The following is a 14,493-nucleotide window of genomic DNA, read 5'->3' as shown; positions in this document are numbered from 1 at the left end:
GAGTTGGATGGGTATGCAAGTAGGATACTATATAAACGAAGAACAAAGGAGATTCCAGTGGCCTGCCCTATGCCTGGACCAGAGACTGCAGCTGGTGGCCAGGATATTGTTCGTTCCAGCTCTATTCAGAGAGGAGGCTCCTGGATTGTGTAACCATCTTATATTCCGAAGCTAAGTAACTATTATTCTTCCATATCTTGTTATCTGTTGTAATAAATTATATCTTTTTTCAAGATACTGGTTTGTGTGGCTTAATTAACCTTCTGTATCCAAGAACCTTATCTCGTTCCACCGGGAACATTAAAGTGGTGTCAGAAGTGGGATACAGAGAGTTAATAGTCATAAATCTGCTTGGAATGTGTAGTCGATTGTTTTAGCATTGCTGTGCAAACGTAGTGTGGTGCAAATGCAGGGTTGTGCAAACCCATGTAAAAAGTCCTCTGTCTCATGAGTGAATGAGGGAGGTGTGACCTGATCAGTCACAGAGTGTATACTGTACATCACAGTATATCTGTATGTTGTCTGTTTACTGTTTTTGTGTTTGTGTTGTTGAAACAAACAAGAATAATGCATTTTAAGATTTTTAAGAAATTTAGCAAAATATGTTGAAAAATGAATTAGGATTTCAGCTGGCTGATTTCCAGAAAAAGCATAATGTTGGTTTTTCACTGCCTGGTATTGATAAGAGTAAAAATAGTTACATTATGCGTAGACCAATATATGTTGAAAGAAGTGTAAAATCTGTTGAGAAGAATGCAGTGATAAGAAAACCTGTCTCACAGACAGAGAGAGTAAGCCTGAATTCACATTGTCCCAGAAATTCCATAGGGAGGGGGAGTGAATCCCCACAAGTAAGAGTTGACATGTCAGCTAGCGCAGAAATAAGTGCTGATTTATTACACACAGAAAGTGTAGAAATTAGTGAGCTTGAGATACACAGAGAAGTGTGTCAGAAAGAACTTGAAACAGAAAATATTTTTTATCAGAGGAGTCATTGTGTGATGCAAATGTCTCATGATTTAACAACATGTGAACAAATTGATGAAACCCATGAATGCAAAGAATATGTCCAGAAATTAGAGTCAAAATTGAATGCATATGAGGTTTCTGATAACATGCCATTGGTTAGTGATACTCTTAAGGTGAATGATGGTATGCCTGACTTGTCCAGGAGTGTCCCGTTTGCTATGCAATGTGAACTGATTGAAAAAAAAGATGTGTTTGCATGGCCATTGAGAGGGGTGTTGCTGAGTGAAGGGGTGGTGATGATGCCTTTTGCCTTGCAAATGAGACAAAATGCAAGGGGTGGGGATTAGACAGGATTGCAGTTATAGACCATACCCCTGAGACTGAAGACTCCCCCTGTGACATTACTTTTACATGGCATGATCAATGTGTCATTGTTGAGTTTAACAATGCAAAAAGTGAACAAGATGTGTTTTCTGATGAAACATCCATTGCAAATGATGTTCATGGTTTACTTGCTCATTGTGAAGGAGGAGTTGGTGGGTACACACTGACTAACCACAATGGGCATACATGCAGTACAGACACACTGATTGTGGGAATATTTTGTGACAAAGTTGTAGATTTTGTGTTTGGTAATGAAATTCGCATCCCAGTGTATTTCCTTACAAAGCCTTACCAGCCAAAGGTTTTGAAGCAGCTGAAAGACACACAGTTGCTAATGACAACGGCAGAAATTCTCATGCTAATTGAGGAGATCAAAGCACTACTTGCTGGCCGAGTAAAATTTAAACCAATGTTTGAACTGTCCATATTGGATTTCTGTATGATCGCAGCTCCACGGTGGTGGGAAGATTTCCAAGACAGAGAGCATTATTGGTTCATGGACTATGGTGCTACCTGCACCCACACAGGACTGTTGTGGATCTTTGCTGAAGCAAAGCAGCTAACTTTACAAGCTGACAGCAGAAAGCCAGAAGAAGGGGCTAGCGAACTTGTTGCATCTATGACTGTTTTCCAAGTCACTGACAAGACTGGATGCCCTGTAAGTCTTCACGCTGAGCAATGGACATTAGACACAAAGTCTATATACCTTGCTGTCCAAAGCTGGAAGATCGACGTGGGACATGCTGATACATACACCTACAGCTTCAAAGGTGTGTGCACAAGTGAACTGAGCACAGAACATGATGTGCAATTCACCGCAAAGACAGCACTGATGATGCTCGGAGAACTGTTAAGCCATGACGGAGCTGAAGCTGCATTCGAGCAAGCTCAAATCAAAGGGATTCCTTATATCCAAACCATGGTCAGAGACATTGCAAAAACCTGTTACATTTGCCTACAGCTGGACATGTGGCCTACCTTGCTTGCTACTGATAAAGGCCTCATATACTGTGAAATGACTGCACAAGTCTGGCAATTTGAATTCATCGTTTGCCACCAAGAAGATGGAGGACAAGTGCTGTACTGAACAGCTACAAAACACTTATTCAGGAGCAGAGTGATACAAGATAAGAGACTTTCCTGAAGATGTGACACAGACTGATTTGTTGATGTTATGGGATGTCCAAGAAGATTCAAGCAGACAGACACCCATTTTACAGAAACAACATGGAGTATATTGGGTTATCTATGCTTCATACCATTCACAAAACTGACATCAGTATGATTGAATGAGTGAATGTGTTGCCTAGGAAACAGGAATGTTCACATATTTATACAATGTTGGGGTTTTTAGAGCAGGATGTATATATATATATATATATATATATATATATATATATTTTGATAACCGGAGGGTGGTAAAAGGTTGAATTTTAAAGTAAGATATCTGGTGCACAGACACAAACACTTATGATAAGGTTGTTAAGAAATGTTTAGTAGGAAGAGAATAGAGACAGGTGTAAGAGATAATTGCAGCAGGATAAGTAAATGCTTATTTTATTTTGTTGTTATGGTTTATCTCACACTGTTTATTTGTTTAAGCCAACAGGTTTGCTGGTTGGATCGTCGCTGGAGGTGAGAGAACGGCGCTGGCGTGCCTGAGATGACGATGGCCAGAGAGTGATTTCTTATACAGGAGAGAGGGTCCAGGAGGACAACAGAGTTACAATATCTGACAGCACAACCATTACATACATCTATGTGCATTGTGCAAGACTGAACTTGTGCCTATATTGGTTGGATCCACACTCACCAATATTCTAAAGACTTTTTCAAGATTTCATTGCACTGAACTGAGTTTTACTTTACTGATATATTTGATATAATCATATGTATTATTCACTGTTTTATTAGAGTATTCACATATAAAAGGGGACTGTTTAAGTTTGAGTGCATGGTGGGTAGGAAGATATTTTAAATACGGGATGTAGGAGCTCAATTGGTTGATGTTGCCAGGGAATGGTGGGCTCTGTTAAACATTACACGTATTTGTAGTGATACCCCAGACATAATGCAATTAACACTTGATCCTGATAAGAGCAGAGATCTTTTGGCCAATGTATACACTGCGGTGGCTAATATTCCATATATTCTTCCAGATGATTTGCATTACCTTTGTGGGAGAAAAGCCTACAAATGGTTGCCCTATGGGGGATTTGGTAATTGTACACTGGGACGTTTGATACCCACCACATTCTTTACAGATGGGAATCAAGTTATACCAAGCAGATTCAACATCATTTGTTAACCAAGAGAGCAGTGCGGCCTTTAAAACAGTATTATGAGGAAAGTTGGTTACAGTGGTTCAACCCTGTTCAGAAATAGGGGGTTGGTTCACTGGTTTACTGCATATGCTTATTTATGGAATCATGATTATAATATGTATGTATCTTGGGATCAAGGTATTATTTCTTTGTGTAGGGAAATGTTGTAACACGCTGGATTCTGTTAAATTGATGCCGATTAGGAGGAAAGATTCCTATGAGAACATGATGTACATGTCTTCCACACCATAAGCCCAAGGGTGGATTGTATTGGGATAGCAAAATGGCTACAGACAGCCATTTCTATTCATGGTTCTTATGTGTGTATCAGGCATGAAATGGTACAGGAATGTGGAAGCAGACAAGCCATAAATCCTTTAGGCGTTGTCTACTGCGATGTATAATTGCGTTAAGTTTTAGAAGTCCTTATCAGTAGTTAACCAATAAAGTAGTTTGAAGTAGGTTATGCCCATATTAGTAAGAGTTAGATGGGTATGCAAGTAGGATACTATATAAACGAAGAACAAAGGAGATTCCAGTGGCCTGCCCTATGCCTGGACCAGAGACTGCAGCTGGTGGCCAGGATATTGTTCGTTCCAGCTCTATTCTGAGAGGAGGCTCCTAGATTGTGTAACCATCTTATATTCCGAAGCTAAGTAACTATTATTCTTCCATATCTTGTTATCTGTTGTAATAAATTATATCTTTTTTCAAGATACTGGTTTGTGTGGCTTAATTAACCTTCTGTATCCAAGAACCTTATCTCGTTCCACCGGGAACAACATCCAGGCAGGTGGAATTTTTAGTACAGTAATTGTAATTCTTCGCCACCATACATTTTATAATATATAACAATAACTGTAATATTTAACTAAAAGCTGACCTTTTTACCCCGCCAATACATGTTTGGTCCCATTGTTTACTATGTAAGTTGCTGCTGCTTGTTGGGAGTTGATGGAGACTGACATCGGCCAGAATGCATTTTATAACTATGAAAAAAACAACATTTTTTACTGACCTCTCTCTTCACCATTCCCCATGTAGCACTGCCCTATATTAGACTGTTTTCCTAAGCATACAGTAGCACAATCTCTATGTTTTTAACACACATACATTGATTTGATCTATGAATGCTCTCAGCATTGTTTTAAAAGTAAAACTGTGCTTGTTTGCCTAGAATATATCAATTATGCTGCCTGCGAAATGTAAGAAAACACTAGGTAACTACTAATATACATGTACCATTAGCCTTTGGTGTGTATATATATATATATATATATATATATATATATTAGGGGTGAGCGGGTTCGGATTTCTGAAATCCGAACCCCCCCCGAGCCCCCCCGATCCGAGTCCGATCCGAGTCAGGCTCGACTTTTCCCGCCTGACTCGGATCTGAAATCGAGGCAAAACGTCATCATCCCGCCTTCCGAGTCTCGCGGGTTTTGGATCCTATATAAGGTACCCGCGTCGGCGCCATTTTCTCACTCGGCTGTGGACAGTGAAGAGGGAGGGTGGGAGTTAGGGCTGTGTAGTGTAGTGTAGTGTAGTGTAGTGTAGTGCTGCTGTTGTCCACTACTTCAAAGTCCATAGGGGCTGGCTGTGTTGTGCTGTGCTGCTGTTGTTAATAGGGGCTGTGTCCACTACTTCAAAGTCCATAGGGGCTGGCTGGACTGTGTTGTGCAGTCAGTTCTCCATAGGGGCTGTGTCCACTCCAAAGTCCTGTGCAGTGTCCCAGACCTAAAGGGGTGCTGTAGTGTTGTCCAGGGGGTGCTCTGTCCATCAGGGGTGCTCCCCCCAAGTGCTAAAAAAATAATATATTTTCTGTGTTTGTGAATTGTGTGCGCAGTAGCCGCACGTGCATCAACAAAGTAGTGCCAAGCGTGCGCCTGTGTCATAAGTAAAGGGCCGGCTGGCTTGACCGTTAAAGGGTGCTGTAACCCCCGAAAGTACACTCCAGTCCAAACCAAAAAAAAATTATTTTCTGTGTTTGTGAATTGTGTGCGCAGTAGCCGCACGTGCATCAACAAAGTAGTGCCAAGCGTGCGCCTGTGTCATAAGTAAAGGGCCGGCTGGCTTGACCGTTAAGGGTGCTGTAACCCCCGAAAGTACACTCCAGTCCAAACCAAAAAAAAAATTATTTTCTGTGTTTGTGAATTGTGTGCGCAGTAGCCGCACGTGCATCAACAAAGTAGTGCCAAGCGTGCGCCTGTGTCATAAGTAAAGGGCCGGCTGGCTTGACCGTTAAGGGTGCTGTAACCCCCGAAAGTACACTCCAGTCCAAACCAAAAAAAAAATTATTTTCTGTGTTTGTGAATTGTGTGCGCAGTAGCCGCACGTGCATCAACAAAGTAGTGCCAAGCGTGCGCCTGTGTCATAAGTAAAGGGCCGGCTGGCTTGACCGTTAAGGGTGCTGTAACCCCCGAAAGTACACTCCAGTCCAAACCAAAAAAAAAATTATTTTCTGTGTTTGTGAATTGTGTGCGCAGTAGCCGCACGTGCATCAACCAAGTAGTGCCAAGCGTGCGCCTGTGTCATAAGTAAAGGGCCGGCTGGCTTGACCGTTAAGGGTGCTGTAACCCCCGAAAGTACACTCCAGTCCAAACCAAAAAAAAAATTATTTTCTGTGTTTGTGAATTGTGTGCGCAGTAGCCGCACATGCATCAACAAAGTACTGCCAAGCGTGCGCCTGTGTCATAAGTAAAGGGCCGGCTGGCTTGACCGTTAAGGGTGCTGTAACCCCCGAAAGTACACTCCAGTCCAAACCAAAAAAAAAATTATTTTCTGTGTTTGTGAATTGTGTGCGCAGTAGCCGCACGTGAATCAACAAAGTAGTGCCAAGCGTGCGCCTGTGTCATAAGTAAAGGGCCGGCTGGCTTGACCGTTAAGGGTGCTGTAACCCCCGAAAGTACACTCCAGTCCAAACCCAAAAAAAAATTATTTTCTGTGTTTGTGAATTGTGTGCGCAGTAGCCGCACGTGCATCAACAAAGTAGTGCCAAGCGTGCGCCTGTGTCATAAGTAAAGGGCCGGCTGGCTTGACCGTTAAGGGTGCTGTAACCCCCGAAAGTACACTCCAGTCCAAACCAAAAAAAAAATTATTTTCTGTGTTTGTGAATTGTGTGCGCAGTAGCCGCACGTGCATCAACAAAGTAGTGCCAAGCGTGCGCCTGTGTCATAAGTAAAGGGCCGGCTGGCTTGACCGTTAAAGGGTGCTGTAACCCCCGAAAGTACACTCCAGTCCAAACCAAAAAAAAATTATTTTCTGTGTTTGTGAATTGTGTGCGCAGTAGCCGCACGTGCATCAACAAAGTAGTGCCAAGCGTGCGCCTGTGTCATAAGTAAAGGGCCGGCTGGCTTGACCGTTAAGGGTGTTGTAACCCCCGAAAGTACACTCCAGTCCAAACCAAAAAAAAAATTATTTTCTGTGTTTGTGAATTGTGTGCGCAGTAGCCGCACGTGCATCAACAAAGTAGTGCCAAGCGTGCGCCTGTGTCATAAGTAAAGGGCCGGCTGGCTTGACCGTTAAGGGTGCTGTAACCCCCGAAAGTACACTCCAGTCCAAACCAAAAAAAAAATTATTTTCTGTGTTTGTGAATTGTGTGCGCAGTAGCCGCACGTGCATCAACAAAGTAGTGCCAAGCGTGCGCCTGTGTCATAAGTAAAGGGCCGGCTGGCTTGACCGTTAAAGGGTGCTGTAACCCCCGAAAGTACACTCCAGTCCAAACCAAAAAAAAAATTATTTTCTGTGTTTGTGAATTGTGTGCGCAGTAGCCGCACGTGCATCAACAAAGTAGTGCCAAGCGTGCGCCTGTGTCATAAGTAAAGGGCCGGCTGGCTTGACCGTTAAAGGGTGCTGTAACCCCCGAAAGAACACTCCAGTCCAAACCAAAAAAAAATTATTTTCTGTGTTTGTGAATTGTGTGCGCAGTAGCTGCACGTGCATCAACAAAGTAGTGCCAAGCGTGCGCCTGTGTCATAAGTAAAGGGCCGGCTGGCTTGACCGTTAAGGGTGCTGTAACCCCCGAAAGTACACTCCAGTCCAAACCAAAAAAAAAATTATTTTCTGTGTTTGTGAATTGTGTGCGCAGTAGCCGCACGTGCATCAACAAAGTAGTGCCAAGCGTGCGCCTGTGTCATAAGTAAAGGGCCGGCTGGCTTGACCGTTAAGGGTGCTGTAACCCCCGAAAGTACACTCCAGTCCAAACCAAAAAAAAAATTATTTTCTGTGTTTGTGAATTGTGTGCGCAGTAGCCGCACGTGCATCAACAAAGTAGTGCCAAGCGTGCGCCTGTGTCATAAGTAAAGGGCCGGCTGGCTTGACCGTTAAGGGTGCTGTAACCCCCGAAAGTACACTCCAGTCCAAACCAAAAAAAAAATTATTTTCTGTGTTTGTGAATTGTGTGCGCAGTAGCCGCACGTGCATCAACAAAGTAGTGCCAAGCGTGCGCCTGTGTCATAAGTATAGGGCCGGCTGGCTTGACCGTTAAGGGTGCTGTAACCCCCGAAAGTACACTCCAGTCCAAACCAAAAAAAAAATTATTTTCTGTGTTTGTGAATTGTGTGCGCAGTAGCCGCACATGCATCAACAAAGTAGTGCCAAGCGTGCGCCTGTGTCATAAGTAAAGGGCCGGCTGGCTTGACCGTTAAGGGTGCTGTAACCCCCGAAAGTACACTCCAGTCCAAACCAAAAAAAAAATTATTTTCTGTGTTTGTGAATTGTGTGCGCAGTAGCCGCACGTACATCAACAAAGTAGTGCCAAGCGTGCGCCTGTGTCATAAGTAAAGGGCCGGCTGGCTTGACCGTTAAGGGTGCTGTAACCCCCGAAAGTACACTCCAGTCCAAACCAAAAAAAAAATTATTTTCTGTGTTTGTGAATTGTGTGCGCAGTAGCCGCACGTGCATCAACAAAGTAGTGCCAAGCGTGCGCCTGTGTCATAAGTAAAGGGCCGGCTGGCTTGACCGTTAAGGGTGCTGTAACCCCCGAAAGTACACTCCAGTCCAAACCAAAAAAAAAATTATTTTCTGTGTTTGTGAATTGTGTGCGCAGTAGCCGCACGTGCATCAACAAAGTAGTGCCAAGCGTGCGCCTGTGTCATAAGTAAAGGGCCGGCTGGCTTGACCGTTAAGGGTGCTGTAACCCCCGAAAGTACACTCCAGTCCAAACCAAAAAAAAAATTATTTTCTGTGTTTGTGAATTGTGTGCGCAGTAGCCGCACGTGCATCAACCAAGTAGTGCCAAGCGTGCGCCTGTGTCATAAGTAAAGGGCCGGCTGGCTTGACCGTTAAGGGTGCTGTAACCCCCGAAAGTACACTCCAGTCCAAACCAAAAAAAAAATTATTTTCTGTGTTTGTGAATTGTGTGCGCAGTAGCCGCACATGCATCAACAAAGTAGTGCCAAGTGTGCGCCTGTGTCATAAGTAAAGGGCCGGCTGGCTTGACCGTTAAGGGTGCTGTAACCCCCGAAAGTACACTCCAGTCCAAACCAAAAAAAAAATTATTTTCTGTGTTTGTGAATTGTGTGCGCAGTAGCCGCACGTGAATCAACAAAGTAGTGCCAAGCGTGCGCCTGTGTCATAAGTAAAGGGCCGGCTGGCTTGACCGTTAAGGGTGCTGTAACCCCCGAAAGTACACTCCAGTCCAAACCCAAAAAAAAATTATTTTCTGTGTTTGTGAATTGTGTGCGCAGTAGCCGCACGTGCATCAACAAAGTAGTGCCAAGCGTGCGCCTGTGTCATAAGTAAAGGGCCGGCTGGCTTGACCGTTAAGGGTGCTGTAACCCCCGAAAGTACACTCCAGTCCAAACCAAAAAAAAAATTATTTTCTGTATTTGTGAATTGTGTGCGCAGTAGCCGCACGTGCATCAACAAAGTAGTGCCAAGCGTGCGCCTGTGTCATAAGTAAAGGGCCGGCTGGCTTGACCGTTAAAGGGTGCTGTAACCCCCGAAAGTACACTCCAGTCCAAACCAAAAAAAAATTATTTTCTGTGTTTGTGAATTGTGTGCGCAGTAGCCGCACGTGCATCAACAAAGTAGTGCCAAGCGTGCGCCTGTGTCATAAGTAAAGGGCCGGCTGGCTTGACCGTTAAGGGTGCTGTAACCCCCGAAAGTACACTCCAGTCCAAACCAAAAAAAAAATTATTTTCTGTGTTTGTGAATTGTGTGCGCAGTAGCTGCACGTGCATCAACAAAGTAGTGCCAAGCGTGCGCCTGTGTCATAAGTAAAGGGCCGGCTGGCTTGACCGTTAAGGGTGCTGTAACCCCCGAAAGTACACTCCAGTCCAAACCAAAAAAAAAATTATTTTCTGTGTTTGTGAATTGTGTGCGCAGTAGCCGCACGTGCATCAACAAAGTAGTGCCAAGCGTGCGCCTGTGTCATAAGTAAAGGGCCGGCTGGCTTGACCGTTAAAGGGTGCTGTAACCCCCGAAAGTACACTCCAGTCCAAACCAAAAAAAAAATTATTTTCTGTGTTTGTGAATTGTGTGCGCAGTAGCCGCACGTGCATCAACAAAGTAGTGCCAAGCGTGCGCCTGTGTCATAAGTAAAGGGCCGGCTGGCTTGACCGTTAAAGGGTGCTGTAACCCCCGAAAGAACACTCCAGTCCAAACCAAAAAAAAATTATTTTCTGTGTTTGTGAATTGTGTGCGCAGTAGCCGCACGTGCATCAACAAAGTAGTGCCAAGCGTGCGCCTGTGTCATAAGTAAAGGGCCGGCTGGCTTGACCGTTAAGGGTGCTGTAACCCCCGAAAGTACACTCCAGTCCAAACCAAAAAAAAAATTATTTTCTGTGTTTGTGAATTGTGTGCGCAGTAGCCGCACGTGCATCAACAAAGTAGTGCCAAGCGTGCGCCTGTGTCATAAGTAAAGGGCCGGCTGGCTTGACCGTTAAGGGTGCTGTAACCCCCGAAAGTACACTCCAGTCCAAACCAAAAAAAAAATTATTTTCTGTGTTTGTGAATTGTGTGCGCAGTAGCCGCACGTGCATCAACAAAGTAGTGCCAAGCGTGCGCCTGTGTCATAAGTAAAGGGCCGGCTGGCTTGACCGTTAAGGGTGCTGTAACCCCCGAAAGTACACTCCAGTCCAAACCAAAAAAAAAATTATTTTCTGTGTTTGTGAATTGTGTGCGCAGTAGCCGCACGTGCATCAACAAAGTAGTGCCAAGCGTGCGCCTGTGTCATAAGTATAGGGCCGGCTGGCTTGACCGTTAAGGGTGCTGTAACCCCCGAAAGTACACTCCAGTCCAAACCAAAAAAAAAATTATTTTCTGTGTTTGTGAATTGTGTGCGCAGTAGCCGCACATGCATCAACAAAGTAGTGCCAAGCGTGCGCCTGTGTCATAAGTAAAGGGCCGGCTGGCTTGACCGTTAAGGGTGCTGTAACCCCCGAAAGTACACTCCAGTCCAAACCAAAAAAAAAATTATTTTCTGTGTTTGTGAATTGTGTGCGCAGTAGCCGCACGTGCATCAACAAAGTAGTGCCAAGCGTGCGCCTGTGTCATAAGTAAAGGGCCGGCTGGCTTGACCGTTAAGGGTGCTGTAACCCCCGAAAGTACACTCCAGTCCAAACCCAAAAAAAAATTATTTTCTGTGTTTGTGAATTGTGTGCGCAGTAGCCGCACGTGCATCAACAAAGTAGTGCCAAGCGTGCGCCTGTGTCATAAGTAAAGGGCCGGCTGGCTTGACCGTTAAGGGTGCTGTAACCCCCGAAAGTACACTCCAGTCCAAACCAAAAAAAAAATTATTTTCTGTGTTTGTGAATTGTGTGCGCAGTAGCCGCACGTGCATCAACAAAGTAGTGCCAAGCGTGCGCCTGTGTCATAAGTAAAGGGCCGGCTGGCTTGACCCTTAAAGGGTGCTGTAACCCCCGAAAGTACACTCCAGTCCAAACCAAAAAAAAATTATTTTCTGTGTTTGTGAATTGTGTGCGCAGTAGCCGCACGTGCATCAACAAAGTAGTGCCAAGCGTGCGCCTGTGTCATAAGTAAAGGGCCGGCTGGCTTGACCGTTAAGGGTGCTGTAACCCCCGAAAGTACACTCCAGTCCAAACCAAAAAAAAAATTATTTTCTGTGTTTGTGAATTGTGTGCGCAGTAGCCGCACGTGCATCAACAAAGTAGTGCCAAGCGTGCGCCTGTGTCATAAGTAAAGGGCTGGCTGGCTTGACCGTTAAGGGTGCTGTAACCCCCGAAAGTACACTCCAGTCCAAACCAAAAAAAAAATTATTTTCTGTGTTTGTGAATTGTGTGCGCAGTAGCCGCACGTGCATCAACAAAGTAGTGCCAAGCGTGCGCCTGTGTCATAAGTAAAGGGCCGGCTGGCTTGACCGTTAAAGGGTGCTGTAACCCCCGAAAGTACACTCCAGTCCAAACCAAAAAAAAAATTATTTTCTGTGTTTGTGAATTGTGTGCGCAGTAGCCGCACGTGCATCAACAAAGTAGTGCCAAGCGTGCGCCTGTGTCATAAGTAAAGGGCCGGCTGGCTTGACCGTTAAAGGGTGCTGTAACCCCCGAAAGTACACTCCAGTCCAAACCAAAAAAAAATTATTTTCTGTGTTTGTGAATTGTGTGCGCAGTAGCCGCACGTGCATCAACAAAGTAGTGCCAAGCGTGCGCCTGTGTCATAAGTAAAGGGCCGGCTGGCTTGACCGTTAAAGGGTGCTGTAACCCCCGAAAGTACACTCCAGTCCAAACCAAAAAAAAATTATTTTCTGTGTTTGTGAATTGTGTGCGCAGTAGCCGCACGTGCATCAACAAAGTAGTGCCAAGCGTGCGCCTGTGTCATAAGTAAAGGGCCGGCTGGCTTGACCGTTAAAGGGTGCTGTAACCCCCAAAGTACACTCCAGTCCAAACCAAAAAAAAATTATTTTCTGTGTTTGTGAATTGTGTGCGCAGTAGCCGCACGTGCATCAACAAAGTAGTGCCAATCGTGCGCCTGTGTCATAAGTAAAGGGCCGGCTGGCTTGACCGTTAAAGGGTGCTGTAACCCCCGAAAGTACACTCCAGTCCAAACCAAAAAAAAATTATTTTCTGTGTTTGTGAATTGTGTGCGCAGTAGCCGCACGTGCATCAACAAAGTAGTGCCAAGCGTGCGCCTGTGTCATAAGTAAAGGGCCGGCTGGCTTGACTGTTAAAGGGTGCTGTAACCCACAAAGTACACTCCAGTCCAAACCAAAAAAAAAATTATTTTCTGTGTTTAGCCGCACGTATATATCAAATCGATATAACATAAATGGAGGACCAAACTTTCTCCGATAAAAATAAAATAGAGAAAGATCAAGAACCACTTCCTCCTAGTGCTGAAGCTGCTGCCACTAGTCATGACATAGATGATAACATGCCATCAACGTCGTCTGCCAAGGCCGATGCCCAATGTCATAGTAGAGGGCACATACAATCCCAAATGGCAAAGTTCAGGAAAATGACCTTGAAAAAGACATTTAAATCAGCTGAAGAGAAACGTAAACTTGCCAATATGCCATTTACGACACGGAGTGGCAAGGAACGGCTAAGGTCGATCCCTAGTATGTTCATGACTAGTGGTTCAGCTTCACATGACGATGGAAGCCCTCCTCCCACTAAAAAAATCAAAAGAGTTAAGCTGGCAAAAGCACAGCGAAGAACTGTGCTTTCTAAGAAGATATCACAAATCCCCAAGGAGAGTCCAAGTGTGGTGGTGGTTGCGATGCCTGACCTTCCCAGCACTGGACGGGAAGAGGTGGCTCTTTCCACCATTTGCACGCCCCCTGCAAGTGCTGAAAGGAGCACCCACAGTCCACTTGCTGATATGCAAATTGAAGATGTCACTGTTGAAGTACAACAGGATGAGGATACTGGTGTAGCTGGCGCTGAGGAGGAAGTTGGCGAGGAGGATTCTGATGGTGATGTGGTTTGTTTAAATCAGGCTCCGGGGGAGACAGTTGTTGTCCGTGGGATGAAAAAGCCCATCACGGTCATGCCTGGGCAGAAGTCCAAACATTCCACCTCTTTGGTCTGGCAATATTTCTATCCAAATCCGGACAACAACTGTCTTGCCATATGTACCATATGTAAAGGTGAAATAAGTAGGGGTAGGGACGTCAACCACCTAGGAACATCCTCCCTTATACGGCACCTGCAGCGCGTTCATAAAAAGTTACTGTCAAGTTCAGAAACTTTGGCTAAGACCGTAAGCAGTCCAGGGACACCTAAATCCCATTGTCCTGTTGTATCCAAGCGCCTGCAAACCACACCGTCAACTCCCTCCTCGTCAATTTCCTCCTTAGTCAGGATCGGAAGTAGTCCTGCAGGCCATGTCACTGGCATGACTGACTCTCCTATCCGGGATTCCTCTGGAGGATCCTGCATTGCTACGCCTACTGCTGCTGCTGTTGCTGCTGCTGGGAGTCGTTCATCATCCCAGTGAGGAAGTAGGAACACCACTACTTTTACTAAACAATTGACCCTCCAACAGTCCTTAGCGAGGAGGATGAAGTACGACAGCAGTCATCCTGAAGCAAAACGTATAACTGAGGCCTTGACTGCTATGTTGGTGTTAGACGTGCGTCCGGTATCCGCCATTAGTGCAGTGGGATTTAGACAATTGATGGAGGTAGTGTGTCCCCGGTTCCAAATCCCGTCTAGATTCCACTTCACTAGGCAGGCGATACCGAGACTGTACAGAAACGTCAGAAAAAGTGTCCTCAGTGTCCTGAAAAATGCAGTTGTACACAATGTCCACTTAACCACGGACATGTGGACAAGTGGAACAGGGCAGACTAAGGACTATATGACTGTGACAGCCCACTGGGTAGATGTATCACCTTACGCAGCAACAGCAG

General features: G+C 45.1%; 1 protein-coding gene across 1 annotated transcript in view; it reads right to left on the bottom strand.

Moving 5' to 3' along the window:
- The window catches only part of LOC148522184 (phospholipid-transporting ATPase IK-like), a 295,966-nt gene that overhangs the window by 136,422 nt on the left and 145,051 nt on the right, over positions 1–14,493 (bottom strand). The window lies entirely within an intron of this gene.

The sequence above is a fragment of the Taudactylus pleione genome, unplaced genomic scaffold (assembly GCF_031769625.1).
Source record: "Taudactylus pleione unplaced genomic scaffold, aTauple2 ptg000152l, whole genome shotgun sequence".
Lineage (NCBI taxonomy): Eukaryota > Metazoa > Chordata > Amphibia > Anura > Myobatrachidae > Taudactylus > Taudactylus pleione.
This window is presented reverse-complemented; position numbering and strand designations above follow the sequence as displayed.